Raw genomic sequence first — 13,288 nt, 5'->3', positions numbered from 1 at the left:
TCCCCATCCTTGGAATTTCGAATAATTTCCTTAGGGTGGGTATGGACATTTTCTAGAACCACGCAATGTGCAGTATCAGAAAATATCCATACTCCCCCCAGAGAAGGGATTGGAATTTCCTGGGGGGTGGGGGTTCTATAAGACTAACAAATTTAAAGGAATGTATGGAGTTTAATTGGAATTTCCAGAGGGGTGGGGGCATCTTGGAGAAAATCCCTTCCATGGGGGAGGTATGGGTATTTTCTGGAACTACACAATAAAACAAATAAACAAACTTAAAGATAAAATGTTAAAGTATAAGTCAGTGGGACATATATACATTGATTGAAACTAACCCCAAAGACATGATTGATCATTGCAACTATACACAACTTAAGCAAAGGTGAAATTATAGCCTGAAGAAAAAATTAGGTGTGAACTGGATTCCAACCCATGACCTCTGTGATATCGCTGCAATAATTTAATTAATCAAAGTTCTATGCTACAACATACCAAACTGCTAATTTATTATGAAGTGACACAGCTAAAGGAGAGTTGTCACGATATCAACTTTTTTGTGAATTCTAAAAGATCAATATGAGTCTTCTAAATTTAAGATTATTATACCTAACAAAAGACATACAGTAGGGAACTGCACTGTGTGCTCTCTCTACACGCTCTTCCAGGCAGGATAGTAATATATATACATGTATTTTCTTTTTTTTTTTTTGGAATATACTGTTACTGCATGGTCATACAAGAGGTACTAGTTGCTGCTGAGTAGTCCTAAAATAAGTGAACTAAGTGTGACAAAATATAATGTATATTAAATCTGCACCAATTCAGTACAATTTAATACTAGATTCTAATCAGCCGCAAAAAAAATTATTGTTAGCACCTGATATTACATGTACTTTGTGAAGGCTTCTGAAGGGGTTATACTTTTATAAAGTACCTGGCAGCAAGTACTATTTTGATTTACTAAAGCAAGACTGTAGTAACTGCTAAGAAAATGTGTTTGGTACATCCCAGAAAAATTGGTTGGGGGTCAGTGCGACCCTCTTCACAAAGGTTAAACCCTTAACCTATTTATGACCATAATTTGCGATTTTCCCTACCCCATTTATGACTGTTGCAACTGCTACAGTTGCCCTAAACATAAGTTTTGAAGGACTTTTGTTGATGGTCTTATCGATAATGATGAAAACTGAGGTAGCTTATTCTAAAAAACATACCAAATTAAAGACTAGAGGGCAAAAGCCTTACCCTAGAGTATTTATGACCAAAACGGCTGAATAACCATACCCTTTGGGGCTGCACATAGCTATATACAGCACATAGAGGAGAGTTCCCCCCCCCCCCCCCCTCCTGCTGGAGCAGGAATCAAAATATTATTGCCTTGATGACATAATAAAGATAAAATCTCAAAATAATCAAGAGTTACATGTATGCATGGGACTTCACTATCAAAATGATGCCTGTTGCTTACTGTAAATTGCATAAATTACTCCTACAATGTGCCAGACTTCTGTTAATCTGGTCACCAACAGGCCAAAAAAATCTGACTGTATAATTAATAAATAAGAAAATGACCAAATGAGCTTTTGTTTGACCCAGAATAAGGTGGCCATAATAATGAGGTGGCTGTGTTAACGCGGGTGGCTGTAAGGTGAGGTACATTCCACAGTAGTGATAAAGATGACACTCTCAAACACCAGTACCCATAAAGATTTTGGACAGTACATTTTGCATAATCAGTTGGAAGAGGAAGAGGGATATTGGAAATAAAATAGAATGGCTCTTGTGTGCCAGAGACAACCCTTTCCCCGAGTTACCCTGGCAGAGCTAACTTTTCACTTATTTCTTTGCAAAATTCAACCAACCGTTTACACGAGACCAACATGCTGATCTTTACACCAACCAGACTTGGGTGTGAGACAATTCAGGTGGGCAAGTTGACTTGCCTTGGCAGGTAAAGTAACCAACAACTTTTCTTTGAGTATACATAAACACTTTGGCTTGCCTAACTGAAACAACTCTCGGCATGGCGAGTGTTACGTAATGCCTAGATCGCTAGATTTAAGATTTAAAGCAGCAATTTGTATCAAAGAAGAGAAAATTAACTCAGCAAAACCCACTGTGATCAAATGACTGAGGGAAACTTAAACAAAGAGGGATAGTTGCACATTTGATTATTCAGTAAGAGTTACGAATAATCATGCAGGGTCAACTTTTACTCGGTCTACAGGGGCTCCATTTTCACATACAAACACTTGATAAAGTTGCCTCAAGGGGAGGGTTATCTCAGGTACCCGAGACCATGTAAATGGGACCAGTGTGTTGCCTCAAAGAACACCCCTATGATTTTCAAAGGGGAAGGTCCTTAAACAGGACCTTAACTTAGGGCGGCTTCAATGGCAGATTCCCTCTGATGGCTTGGATTTGAATAATTGATTTAACTACTTTTAAAGAGGACTAGAACTTAAAAATCTTGCTCGAATTTCGATCCAGTCAGACATAAGCTTCCATGCCGTGAATCAAGTTTTCACTGGGCGTTTTACCCTTGTGAGATAACTTTAAGAATTCCTAGGAATTCCTACGAATTTCCTAAGAATTCCTAGGAAAAAATTCCTAGGAATTCCTAAGAATTCCAACTGAAATATACTCACCTTGAAAATTCCTTAAAATTCCTAGGAATTTCTGAGAATATCTTGGAATTTGTAGGATTTTTTGAGAATAGGTTGGAATTTTTTGGAAAATCTGAGAAAAACTGGGAATTTTGTATCATTTGTAGGCCAGAGAAAATTTTGATGATTAATGCCCAGCATTAAAATAACAAATAAAGTCACTGATATCACATCAAACAGGTTTTAAATCAATGGTTTATTACATTGGCTTTCATGAATTTAAACATAAGAAAAATTATCCTGTTTCTTTTTCATTACATCAAGAATCAAGAGTAAAACTGAAAACAGATATGAAGGTCAAACTTTTACATGTTTGATAAAAAGAGAACTTTTTCAGATAATTTACTTACTTTTTTGGTTTACAAATCCAACAATTTTCCATACACAAGATTTTAGCTTAAATTATTGTTATGTGGAACAAATCTGGATTTTCATGAATGTAAGGAATCAATGATAAGAACAAAACTGAGACAATTCATAAAATTAAAAAAGGCTGAGTTTGGGCAAACTTAGCTGCTGTTCAGTTATTTCTGTTGATTCTGCAGCTTCTTTTGTTGCCCTCTAATTAGGCTGTCAGCAGCTAGCCTCTTCATCTTCATCTTTGTTGTATGACACCTAAAACAAAATTAAAAAATACATTACATTGCTATGTATATGAGGTACTGTAAGACTGGGATCCAAATATTTGTGTGCTCACAGTTTAATACATGCAGCTAATTAAGACCTGACTGTAAGCTGGTTGAAATGTTAAAGGAGAAGACTTGATAACTGTGAAGGTGCTTCTCTACTATTGATAAATATGTTACATATATCTTGAGCTTACATTAGATTAAATCAAGGTTTTCCTTCTTCTATAAGTGTATCGACAACTCTCGAATTGGAGGATATATATCACGGTTTTTAGCCAAATTTAGACTTTAGAAATATTAAAAAAGACACTTAAGATATTAAAGGAACATTTAAATAATAGAGTAAACACAAAAGAATATACGGATGGACAAAAATTGATGATCAACACGGATTGCCATACAGTCAGGCTGAAACACACAGGAGATATATCAAACTATGCACACTGTGGCTGCCTCGTTGGAGTTTTTGTCAAGAACTAATTGACTGGGATCAGAGAGAACTCCTATATTTATTTCGTTTGAACAAGTGAGGCGAGAGAAACGACTTGTTATTCGCAAATCAAATTGTTTAGGCACGCACTCTGGGCAACCTAAATTGTTTCAACTTTGCTTTAGCCAGAATTCATTTCATGCCATGACTGAGTGGCCCACTCTTGTATGATTCGTGATGATAAAGTTCATTCAAAAGCTTTAGTCCAAATACAAGAATTTACTTTGCATACTATAAGGTTACTTGAATTCGATTACTCACCAAATAATTTTGTATACGGCTAATCTGCCCTTTGAATTTTTCCCCGTTGAAACATCCACAGTAAGACTTTCTTTTAGCTCCAAATCTTCGCCAAGAATAACTTGTTTCTCGATAATGACACTCACGCTGTTTTCTTCTGGTCACAAGACCGCAGCAAAAACCATTCTGATATAATTTTGGAAGTGAAATCTACTAAAACGCACGAGCGATCAACCGTTAACGCTGAATTCAAAGATGGGCGCCAAAAGAGAATGAATAAAGTGATCTTTGTCACGTTCAGTCACGACGATAGTCACATGAAAATTCGCGTGCTGTGATTGGTGCAGTTGATCAGTTGAGGAGAGAATGGAAACTGGAGAAGAAGGAGAGAGAGACTGGCAACGAGGTTGCCGGACCAGTCGCTTTCGACGGCAATTTTATAGGGATTTTCTGTTATGATAAGCTATAATTGTAAATAAATCAAACTAAGCAATGCATTGTGTGCTCTTTAAAAACCCCAAAAGCCGAAATTCACCTAAAAGGTTTAAGATCGACCTGAGGAAACGAGATAAATTCTGCGAAATAAGCTTAAGCTTGTTGTATTAGTCCACCAAGTCTATTTTGAGAGCCCACGTGTTTCAACACCCAGTCAGCACAATGCAGTAAGTATAAATTTGCAATGCTTGTCATTTTTTCTTTTCAATTATTTATAAGTATTAACATGATATGAGATCTATAGTCTTTTCAATACATCAAGATGTAGGTTTTTTTTATTTGTCATTTATTTATGAGAGTTATTTATTTGTTTCCCACTGACTCATAATCTTTTTGATTCTTTTGATTTTGTTGTGTCATGAATTAAAGTGACTGCAAGGACAAGGAAATGCAAGAAACATATTGATGATCCCACTATACCCATGCCAAAATCTACAAGATTCGACCACATAAATCGCTTAAAGCAGTCTTCACAGGCCAGTTGACGTCATCTCCCTCTCTTGCATCCCTTTTTCCTGGAGATCATTTCCAGCACCATGAACAGGACACCACAGAGTTTTCCGCTCACCTGAGTGAGATGGCTGTTGGCAAAAATGTTGTGGATGACTTTGATGGATTATGGAGTGAACCTTTATGCAAGAATTGAAGCTTCACAGAAGCATTTGATGAAATTGAGTTGCCTATACCTGAAGAGACTACAGAAATACCAATTGATGTAATACACAACAACTCAGATTTGTCCACAGACAGTGATTCAGATAATGATGTTGAAGTTTCAGTTCCGACTCCTCTGAAGAAATTGAGAACTCTGACACTGATGGCCATTCACTGGACTCCCCTGACGAAAGTGAAACTAATGGTTCCCAAGAAAAAAACATTTTCTGCCAAAGAATATGCCTCTATGGCCATTCTGGCCTTAATTTCAAGACATTGTATGACAATGAGAGGCTGCTAAAGATATCCTTGTTTTAATGAAACTACTGGTAATTTGTCCAGAGAATGTCACAGTACAGTTTTACAAATGTACAGCAAGTGTGTGGAAACTGTGAGCTTTTCACTTATGACATCTGTGAGAAATGTCTTCCTCTTTTTCCTAAAGTCAGAAAGGATCAAGTCAAAAATTGTTCAACAGTGGGCTATGATGGGTATGTGTGTGAATCTACAATTATATTAAATATATACATGCACATATATACTTTTGGTTTTATTGAAATTGTAAATAATATATATTCATTTATGCTGACAGAATTTTTTGCTTAATCTATTTATCAAATCTAAGAGCATCCATTTTTCTATCAGTTAAACTCTGGGTGTTTGATTTAAGGGTCCATACGGGCACATATACACTAACAAATCATGTTGGATCTAAAAAGCAATGTTATCAGTGCTATAGCTTTATGTTGAGTTGTCAGATTTAAACTGGAATTAATGTACATTTGTTTGGAAATAATTACCTTGGAGCTTGAAAACAATAAAAAGGTATGGAACTCCAGAGAAATGATCCTGTTGATTTTTACTTAATTCACAGAAACTGATTCATGCACTGAGTTCATCTTTAATTTTGACATTTTGGGAAATTTACAGAAATTTCCAACAATGTTTCATGTGTTTTAGCTATTCCCAAAAATTCCTAGATATTCCAAACACATTTTTTAAAACAGTCTGGGAAATAATAGGAGTTCCTAGGAATTCCCAATAATTCCCAGTCATACTTTTCACTATTCCCAAATATTCCCAGAAATTCCAAGGTCTTGGATTAAGCATAATTTGCATGACTTGGAATAACTTGGAATTCCTAGGAATCCCTAGGAATTCCCAATAATTCCCAGTCATACTTCCACTATTCCCAAATATTCCCAGAAATTCCAAGGTCTTGGATAAAGCATAATTTGCATGTCTTGGAATAACTTGGAATTCCTAGGAATTCCCAGACTACTGGGAATTTATTTCGCAGGGGTAAAAGCACTCACCAAAGAGAAAGAGACTGATGACCCCAAAGTGCCAATATATATGTACTGTATCTTACTGAAAACAACAATCTTCGTTGAGAGATGTGGGAATGTGGGATACTGACCTTCAGCATGCGATCCAGCTTGTCTCTTCAGACTACCAATACACGTGAGCCATGAGCAACAAAATCTCTGGTGACAGCGACTTTCGGAGCTAAACGGCTTCTGTTAATTATGTTCCTGTAGTACACAGTGCAAACCATGGCCAGCAATACTTCATCCAGGTTGTTGTTAACATTATAGGCTATTGCACTTGTTGTTATCACTAAATCACGAACAACAAGAACCAAAAGTCGGAACAACACCAGTTTTGCAAATGTGTAAAATTCGCCCGACGATGACGGAAGGCTTTCCGTTATTTTGCTTCAAAACAATAATAAACTTTTCTCTTCTCCCGAAAGTTTTGCTTAAAAAGTCGAAGTAATGTGTCTGCAACATCTTTCCATCCTCAATATAAAATGAAACGAAACTGATGATTTACAAATAGAGGGAAATCGTGAGTAATCGAAACGCCATTTTCTCGCTTTGTGAAACGAGTCGCGAAGCGTAGTTCTGAAATTTTCGCATTGGCATCATTCAACAAAAAATGACGTCACATCCGGTTTGAACTACGCTTCGCGGCTCGTTTCACAAAGCGAGAAAATGGCGTTTCGATTACTCACGATTTCCCTTTATTTGTAAATCATCAGTTTCGTTTCATTTTATATTGAGGATGGAAAGATGTTGCAGACACATTACTTCGACTTTTTAAGCAAAACTTTCGGGAGAAGAGAAAAGTTTATTATTGTTTTGAAGCAAAATAACGGAGAGCCTTCCGTCATCGTCGGGCGAATTTTACACATTTGCAAAACTGGTGTTGTTCCGACTTTTGGTTCTTGTTGTTCGTGATTTAGTGATAACAACAAGTGCAATAGCCTTTAATGTTGGCTAAACTTCAGAATACCCGGCCACTTATTAGCATCTCATTGAATAAGAATAGCAACTATTGTTATATGCCTCGTTCCTCAAAGCCCACCGACACATGTAAATAAAGTGGCCGGATATTCTGAAGTTGCTCCAAGCCGTTTAGCTCCGAAAGTCGCTGTCACCAGAGATTTTGTTGCTCTTGCCTCACGTGTATTGTTAGAAGAGACAAGCTGGATCGCATGCTGAAGGTCAGTATCCCACATTCCCACATCTCTCGTTGAAGATTGTTGTTTTCAGTGAGATACAGTACATATATATTGGTACTTTGGGGTCATCAGTCTCTTTCTCTTTGGTGAGTGCTTTTCAAACGCCCAGTAAAAACTTGATTCACGGCATGGAAGCTTATGTCTCGCTGGATCGAAATTCGAGCAAGCTACCATGGCTTTTAAATGCATTTCCAGACACGCCCCCAAATATCTGACGTCACAATTCATTACCCGCGAGCAAGTTACCAAGCGTACAACTAGGAGTGGCCAAAAGCTTGATATACCTTTTTTTTAAAACAGCCTCAGGACAAAGAACATTTTATTACAGAACTATTGGACTTTGGAACAATTTAGACCCCTTTTTAAAATCAAGCTGTTCAGTTCAAGTTTTTAAACGTATCTTAAAGAATAAGCTTTTAGACAATTTTGTAAATACTCCCTAAACTTCATTTATTTTTAGTATTTTTCGCGACTACAAAGTTTAGATAATGTTGTAAATGTTTTTTTTAAATTTGATGAATTTTGATTGTGTAGTTATTAGTAACTTAGTAATTTAAGTAATTGTTCCTGAAAAGCCCCATTGGGGAGGTAACAATAAAGTATGTATGTATTTTTAAGTTCTAGTTCTCTTTTAAAAGTAATTAAATCAATTATTCAAATCCAAGCCATCAGGGGGAATCTGCCATTGAAGCTGCCCTAAGTTAAGGTCCTGTTTAAGGACCTTCCCCTTTGAAAATCGTGGGGGTGTTCTTTGAGGCAACACAGGTCCCATTTATATGGTCTCGGGTACCCGAGGTAACCCTCGCCCTGAGGCAACTTTATCAAGTGTTTGTATGTGAAAATGTAGCCCCTGTAGGCCAAGTAAAAGTTGACCCTGCATGATTATTCGTAACTCTTATTAAATAATCAAATGTGCAACTATCCCTCTTTGTTTAAGTTTCCCTCAGTCATTTGATCACAGTGGTGAGTTAATTTTCTCTTCTTTGATACAAATTGCTGATTTAAATCTTAAATCTAGGCATTACGTGACACTCGCCATGCCGAGAGTTGTTCCAGTTAGGCGAGCCAAAGTGTTTACGTATACTCAAAGAGAAGTTGTTGGTTACTTTACCTGCCAAGGCAAGTCAACTTGCTCACCTGAATTGTCTCGCCCCCAAGTCTGGTTTGTGATCCTCATATAAACAGTTGGTTGAATTTTGCACAGAAATAAGTGAAAAGTTAGCTCCGCCAGGGTAACTCGGGGAAAGGGTTGTCTCTGGCACACAAGAGCCATTCTATTTTATTTCCATTTTCCCTCTTCCTCTTCCAACTGATTATGTGAAATGTACTGTCCAAAATCTTTATGGGTACTGGTGTTTGAGAGTGTCATCTTTATCACTATTGTGGAATGTACCTCACCTTACAGCTACCCCCGTTAACACAGCTACCTCGTTATTATGGCCACTCTATTCTGGCTCAAACAAAAGCTCAGTCGGTCATTTTCTTATTTATTAATTATACAGTCAGATTTTTTTGGCCTGCTGGTGACCAGATTAACAGAAGTCTGGCACATTGTAGGAGTAATTTATGCAATGTGTAGTTCCAGAAAATATCCATACCTCCCCCACAGAAGATAATTTTTCTGAGACCCTCCTCTCCCCCCCCCCCCCCACCCCTCTGGAAATTCCAATTGAGCTTCATACATTTCTTTAAATTTTTTGGTCTTACAGAACCCCCCACCCCCCTGGAAATTCCAATCCCTTCTGTGGGGGGAGTATGGATATCTTCTGGAACCGAACAATTTACATGTACAGTAAGCAACAGGCATCATTTTGATAGTGAAGTCCCATGCATACATGTAACTCTTGATTATTTTGAGATTTTATCTGTATTATGTCATCAAGGCAATAATATTTTGATTCCTGCTCCAGCGGGAGTGGAGGGGGAGCTCTCCTCTATATGCTATATATAGCTATGTGCAGCCCCAAAGGGTATGGTTATTCAGCCGTTTTGGTCATAAATACTCTAGGGTAAGGCTTGTGCCCTCTAGTCTTTAATATGGTATGTTTTTTAGAATAAGCTACCTCAATTTTCATCATTATTGATAAGACCATCAACAAAAGTCCTTCAAAACTTATGTTTAAGGCAACTGTAGCAGTCGCAACAGTCATAAATGGGGTAGGGAAAATCGCAGATTATGGTCATAAATAGGTTAAGGGTTTAACTTTTGTGAAGAGGGCAGCACTGACCCCCACCCAATTTTTCTGGGATGTACCAACCCATTTTCTTAGCAGTTACTACAGTCTTGCTTTATTAAATCAAAATAGTACTTGCAGCCGGGTACTTTATAAAAGTATAACCCCTCCAGAAGCCTTCACAAAGTACATATCATATCAGGTGCTAACAATAATTTTTTTTTTGCAGCTGATTAAAATTTAGTATTAAATTGTACTGAATTGGTGCAGATTTAATATACATTATATTTTGTCACACTTAGTTCACACTCATTTTAAGACTACTCAGCAGCAACAAGTACCTCTTGTATGGCCATGCAGTAACAGTATATTCCAAAAAAAAAAAGTACATGTATATGTATTACTATCCTGCCTGGAAGAGTGTGTAGAGAGAGCACACAGTGCAGTGCCCTACGGTATGTCTTTTGTGAGGTATAATAATCTTAAATTTAGAAGACTTGTATTGATCTTTTAGAATTCACAAAAAAGTTGATATCTTAACAACTCTCCTTTAGCTGTGTCACTTCATAATAAATTAGCAGTTTGGTATGTTGTAGCATAGAACTTTAATTAAGTTATCGCACCGGTGTCACAGAGGTCATGGGTTGGAATCCAGTTCACACCTAATTTTTTCTTCAGGCTATAATTTCACCTTTGCTTAAGTTGTGTATAGCTGCAATGATCAATCATGTCTTTATAAGTTAATCAATGTATATATGTCACACTGACTTATACTTTAACATTTTATCTTAAAGTTTGTTTATTTTTTTTATTGTGTGGTTCTAGAAAATGTCCATACCCACCCCAAGGAGATTATTGGAAATTCCAAGGATGGGGAGGGTCTCAAAAGCCAAATTTTTTAAAGAAAAGTATTAATCAAAATTGGAATTTCCATAGAGATGGGATGGGGAGATCTCTGTTTAATAAATACATAAATAATATGTACAGACCCATTATCTGATGTGAAGACTGTGCAACATATCCTTGCCAATGAGTTGCGAAGGTGTAGCATCCTTGATATCAATTTCAAGTACCAAATTAAAGAAGATCAGCATGTTAGATAGGAGAGGGGAATTTTTCAAAATATCATAAACTAAAATTTTTTTTTTTTCCAAACTCAATCATGTTAGTAGTGTTAGTGTCTATTTATTTATTTATTTATTTATTTATTTATTTATTTATTTATTTATTAATGAATACCTGTAAAGAGATAGTCATACATTCTTGCAAATATTCTGGGAGTCTCCCACATACCATTTAGATCATCCAGTGCCCCTGGAAAGTTATGAAATTTATTGTCCAAGTAAACTACTGAACCATGGCTCCAGTGGGGACAGTGCTATTACGATGCAATTTGCAGATGTGCTACATAATATGAGCTTAGCAGTTTCGTTAGCATGGCAACAGACTGCATTTCAGACCTTCCCTGATATTCTAGGTTTTTCTGGCCACCTTTGGAGTTCCATTTTGATATTTGCCAATGGTGCTTCATCTGCATGATCCAGCAAGCCTATTAAATAGTAAGGTCAAAGTCATGGCCTTGATTAATGTTTTTCAAGCTGAAAATCACTGCATTAGTGAAATTGGGTTAGAGGGGATTGGAAAAGATTGAGTTGCCAATTGGGAACATATTTTTTATAGCCATATTAATGTGTTGCCTGTAGAACTATAAGGCTACCAAGGTTCAATGATCTCTGCTGTATATATGGTCTGCACTTGATGTAATATTGGGTTTGGTGTATGACATCATCAGTCCTCTCATTTGTATATATTTTACACATTTTAAACTTAAATATCTCCAGAACTAATGCAGATATTTCCAAAGGTAAACAGCGCTTTTTGTAATCTATAGTGGAATTCTATTTGATACTCCTAAAAATTCTGAATCAAGGGGTAAAAATTTGATGATAGTAGCATGCCAAATGATTGAGTTGAATTTATGCTGCTGACATTTACATGTACTGTAAGGTGTTGAAGAGAATTTTGGAGGGGAATTTGGTGTGTTTATTGAATTGCCAGAGGTTGGTTGGTTGGTTTTGTTATTGCTTTGTCATTATCTTCCAAGTATTTTTTTTAAAAGCAGAGTGGTTGGTAGCAAAAGCAAAACTTGCAATATTCTCACTTACCTGTGTTTCTAAAGTCATGTTTTTAGGTTTTTGTGGTCAATCTATTAGTAGCTGCACTGTCTTAAATTACAATAGAAAAGATGTGATATTAATTATGTAATTTATACTTTGGTATCGTTCATACCAAAATTATAGTAATTTTCTGGTTCAATGTTTGCCCCTTAAACTACTGTAGTTTATTTTTTAATCGAATTTAATTCTGTCAAAAGGGAGGTGGGAATCTAAGAGCAATAGTAAACTAGACGAACAAATATACAGAAATCTGCCACCATTGCTTTTGTGGCTGGGTGGAGATGAATCTAAGTCAGACCAAAATTAGAAAAAAATTACTGATTTAATGTGATTATGGAAATGTTGGAGGGTTGAAATGGGATCCTGGCTATGGTAGAGTAGGAATCGGGACTGAGGGGGTAGGTGCTTGTGAATTTAAGAACCTCTCTGAAAGTGAAAACAAACTGTAGGTTTGAAAAGTTTAAAGCGGAAGTAAAAATTATACTTTAATATATCTTGTTTATTAAGGTGGTAAATGAGCAAATACCCACTTACAGTGAGTCATTGAAACAATGACATAATTTATGTTTGTCTTTTCTTAGGTGGTTACTTCCTGGCATATACACCCCACACAGGCATACAATGCTATGATTTAGATGATGCAACCTGCTTTCTCATGTTTAACATACATGTAAGAGTATCAGTGGACCAGTGTACAAGTGTGATTTCTCTACTGAAAATGAGAATTATAATAAAGATACAAAGCCACTCTGTTGTGATTTATTTAATTATTCCTTAACAGTAAAATGAGCCAGTTAAACCAAAGGTTGCACTCTGTAAGATCAGGTGTACAAAAATTAAATAGAAAATTTCACTACATTAATTTTATTAATTAAGTAAACTTCTCTGCAAAATATATTTGGTATGTTGTTGTACTGGTAAGAATATATTTTGGATTTTTTTTATGGGAAATGTTTCCATTTAAAAATGTAGCTCAGATGCCACAACTATAATTCTCCTTTCTGTGGTGTTTGCTTTTGTGGTAAATTGTGAAAACAAATTATGTTGACCTACATGTAAGTTAAAAAAATATACAAGTAGTAGCTCTGCTGAAAAAAAAAATAGTTAATTTGTTGTTGTTTCTTCCTGTTCATTTTTTCTTTGAACATTTTTATTTTCCTAATAAGTAGTTTAGCTAGCCATAAAAGTGTTTTGTTGTCTCTGAGACCATTTTCAAGATAAAAAAGTGATTTGTAT

The 13,288-nt window shown here is 36.2% G+C and overlaps 3 long non-coding RNA genes across 3 annotated transcripts; 2 read left to right on the top strand and 1 right to left on the bottom strand.

Moving 5' to 3' along the window:
- Positions 1 to 2,843: 2,843 nt before the first annotated feature.
- On the bottom strand, positions 2,844 to 7,075 carry LOC149111949 (uncharacterized). The gene is made up of 3 exons (XR_016207211.1): positions 6,595 to 7,075; positions 4,047 to 5,613; positions 2,844 to 3,281 (listed from the first exon to the last, which is right to left on the bottom strand). It is a non-coding gene; the product is annotated as an uncharacterized LOC149111949 (long non-coding RNA).
- On the top strand, positions 4,594 to 6,018 carry LOC149111950 (uncharacterized). Its single transcript, XR_016207214.1, has 2 exons — positions 4,594 to 4,687; positions 4,890 to 6,018. It is a non-coding gene; the product is annotated as an uncharacterized LOC149111950 (long non-coding RNA).
- Positions 7,076 to 7,090: 15 nt separating the features above from the next.
- LOC149111948 (uncharacterized) lies at positions 7,091 to 12,799 on the top strand. The gene is made up of 3 exons (XR_016207213.1): positions 7,091 to 7,683; positions 8,720 to 10,330; positions 12,634 to 12,799. It is a non-coding gene; the product is annotated as an uncharacterized LOC149111948 (long non-coding RNA).
- Positions 12,800 to 13,288: the final 489 nt, after the last annotated feature.

Source organism: Orbicella faveolata, unplaced genomic scaffold, assembly GCF_042242905.1.
Source record: "Orbicella faveolata isolate gen_17 unplaced genomic scaffold, um_ofav_v1 contig_2, whole genome shotgun sequence".
NCBI classification, from domain to species: Eukaryota; Metazoa; Cnidaria; class Anthozoa; order Scleractinia; family Merulinidae; genus Orbicella; species Orbicella faveolata.
The sequence above is the reverse complement of the archived record's forward strand: the minus strand, read 5'-3'. Positions and strand labels throughout refer to the sequence as shown.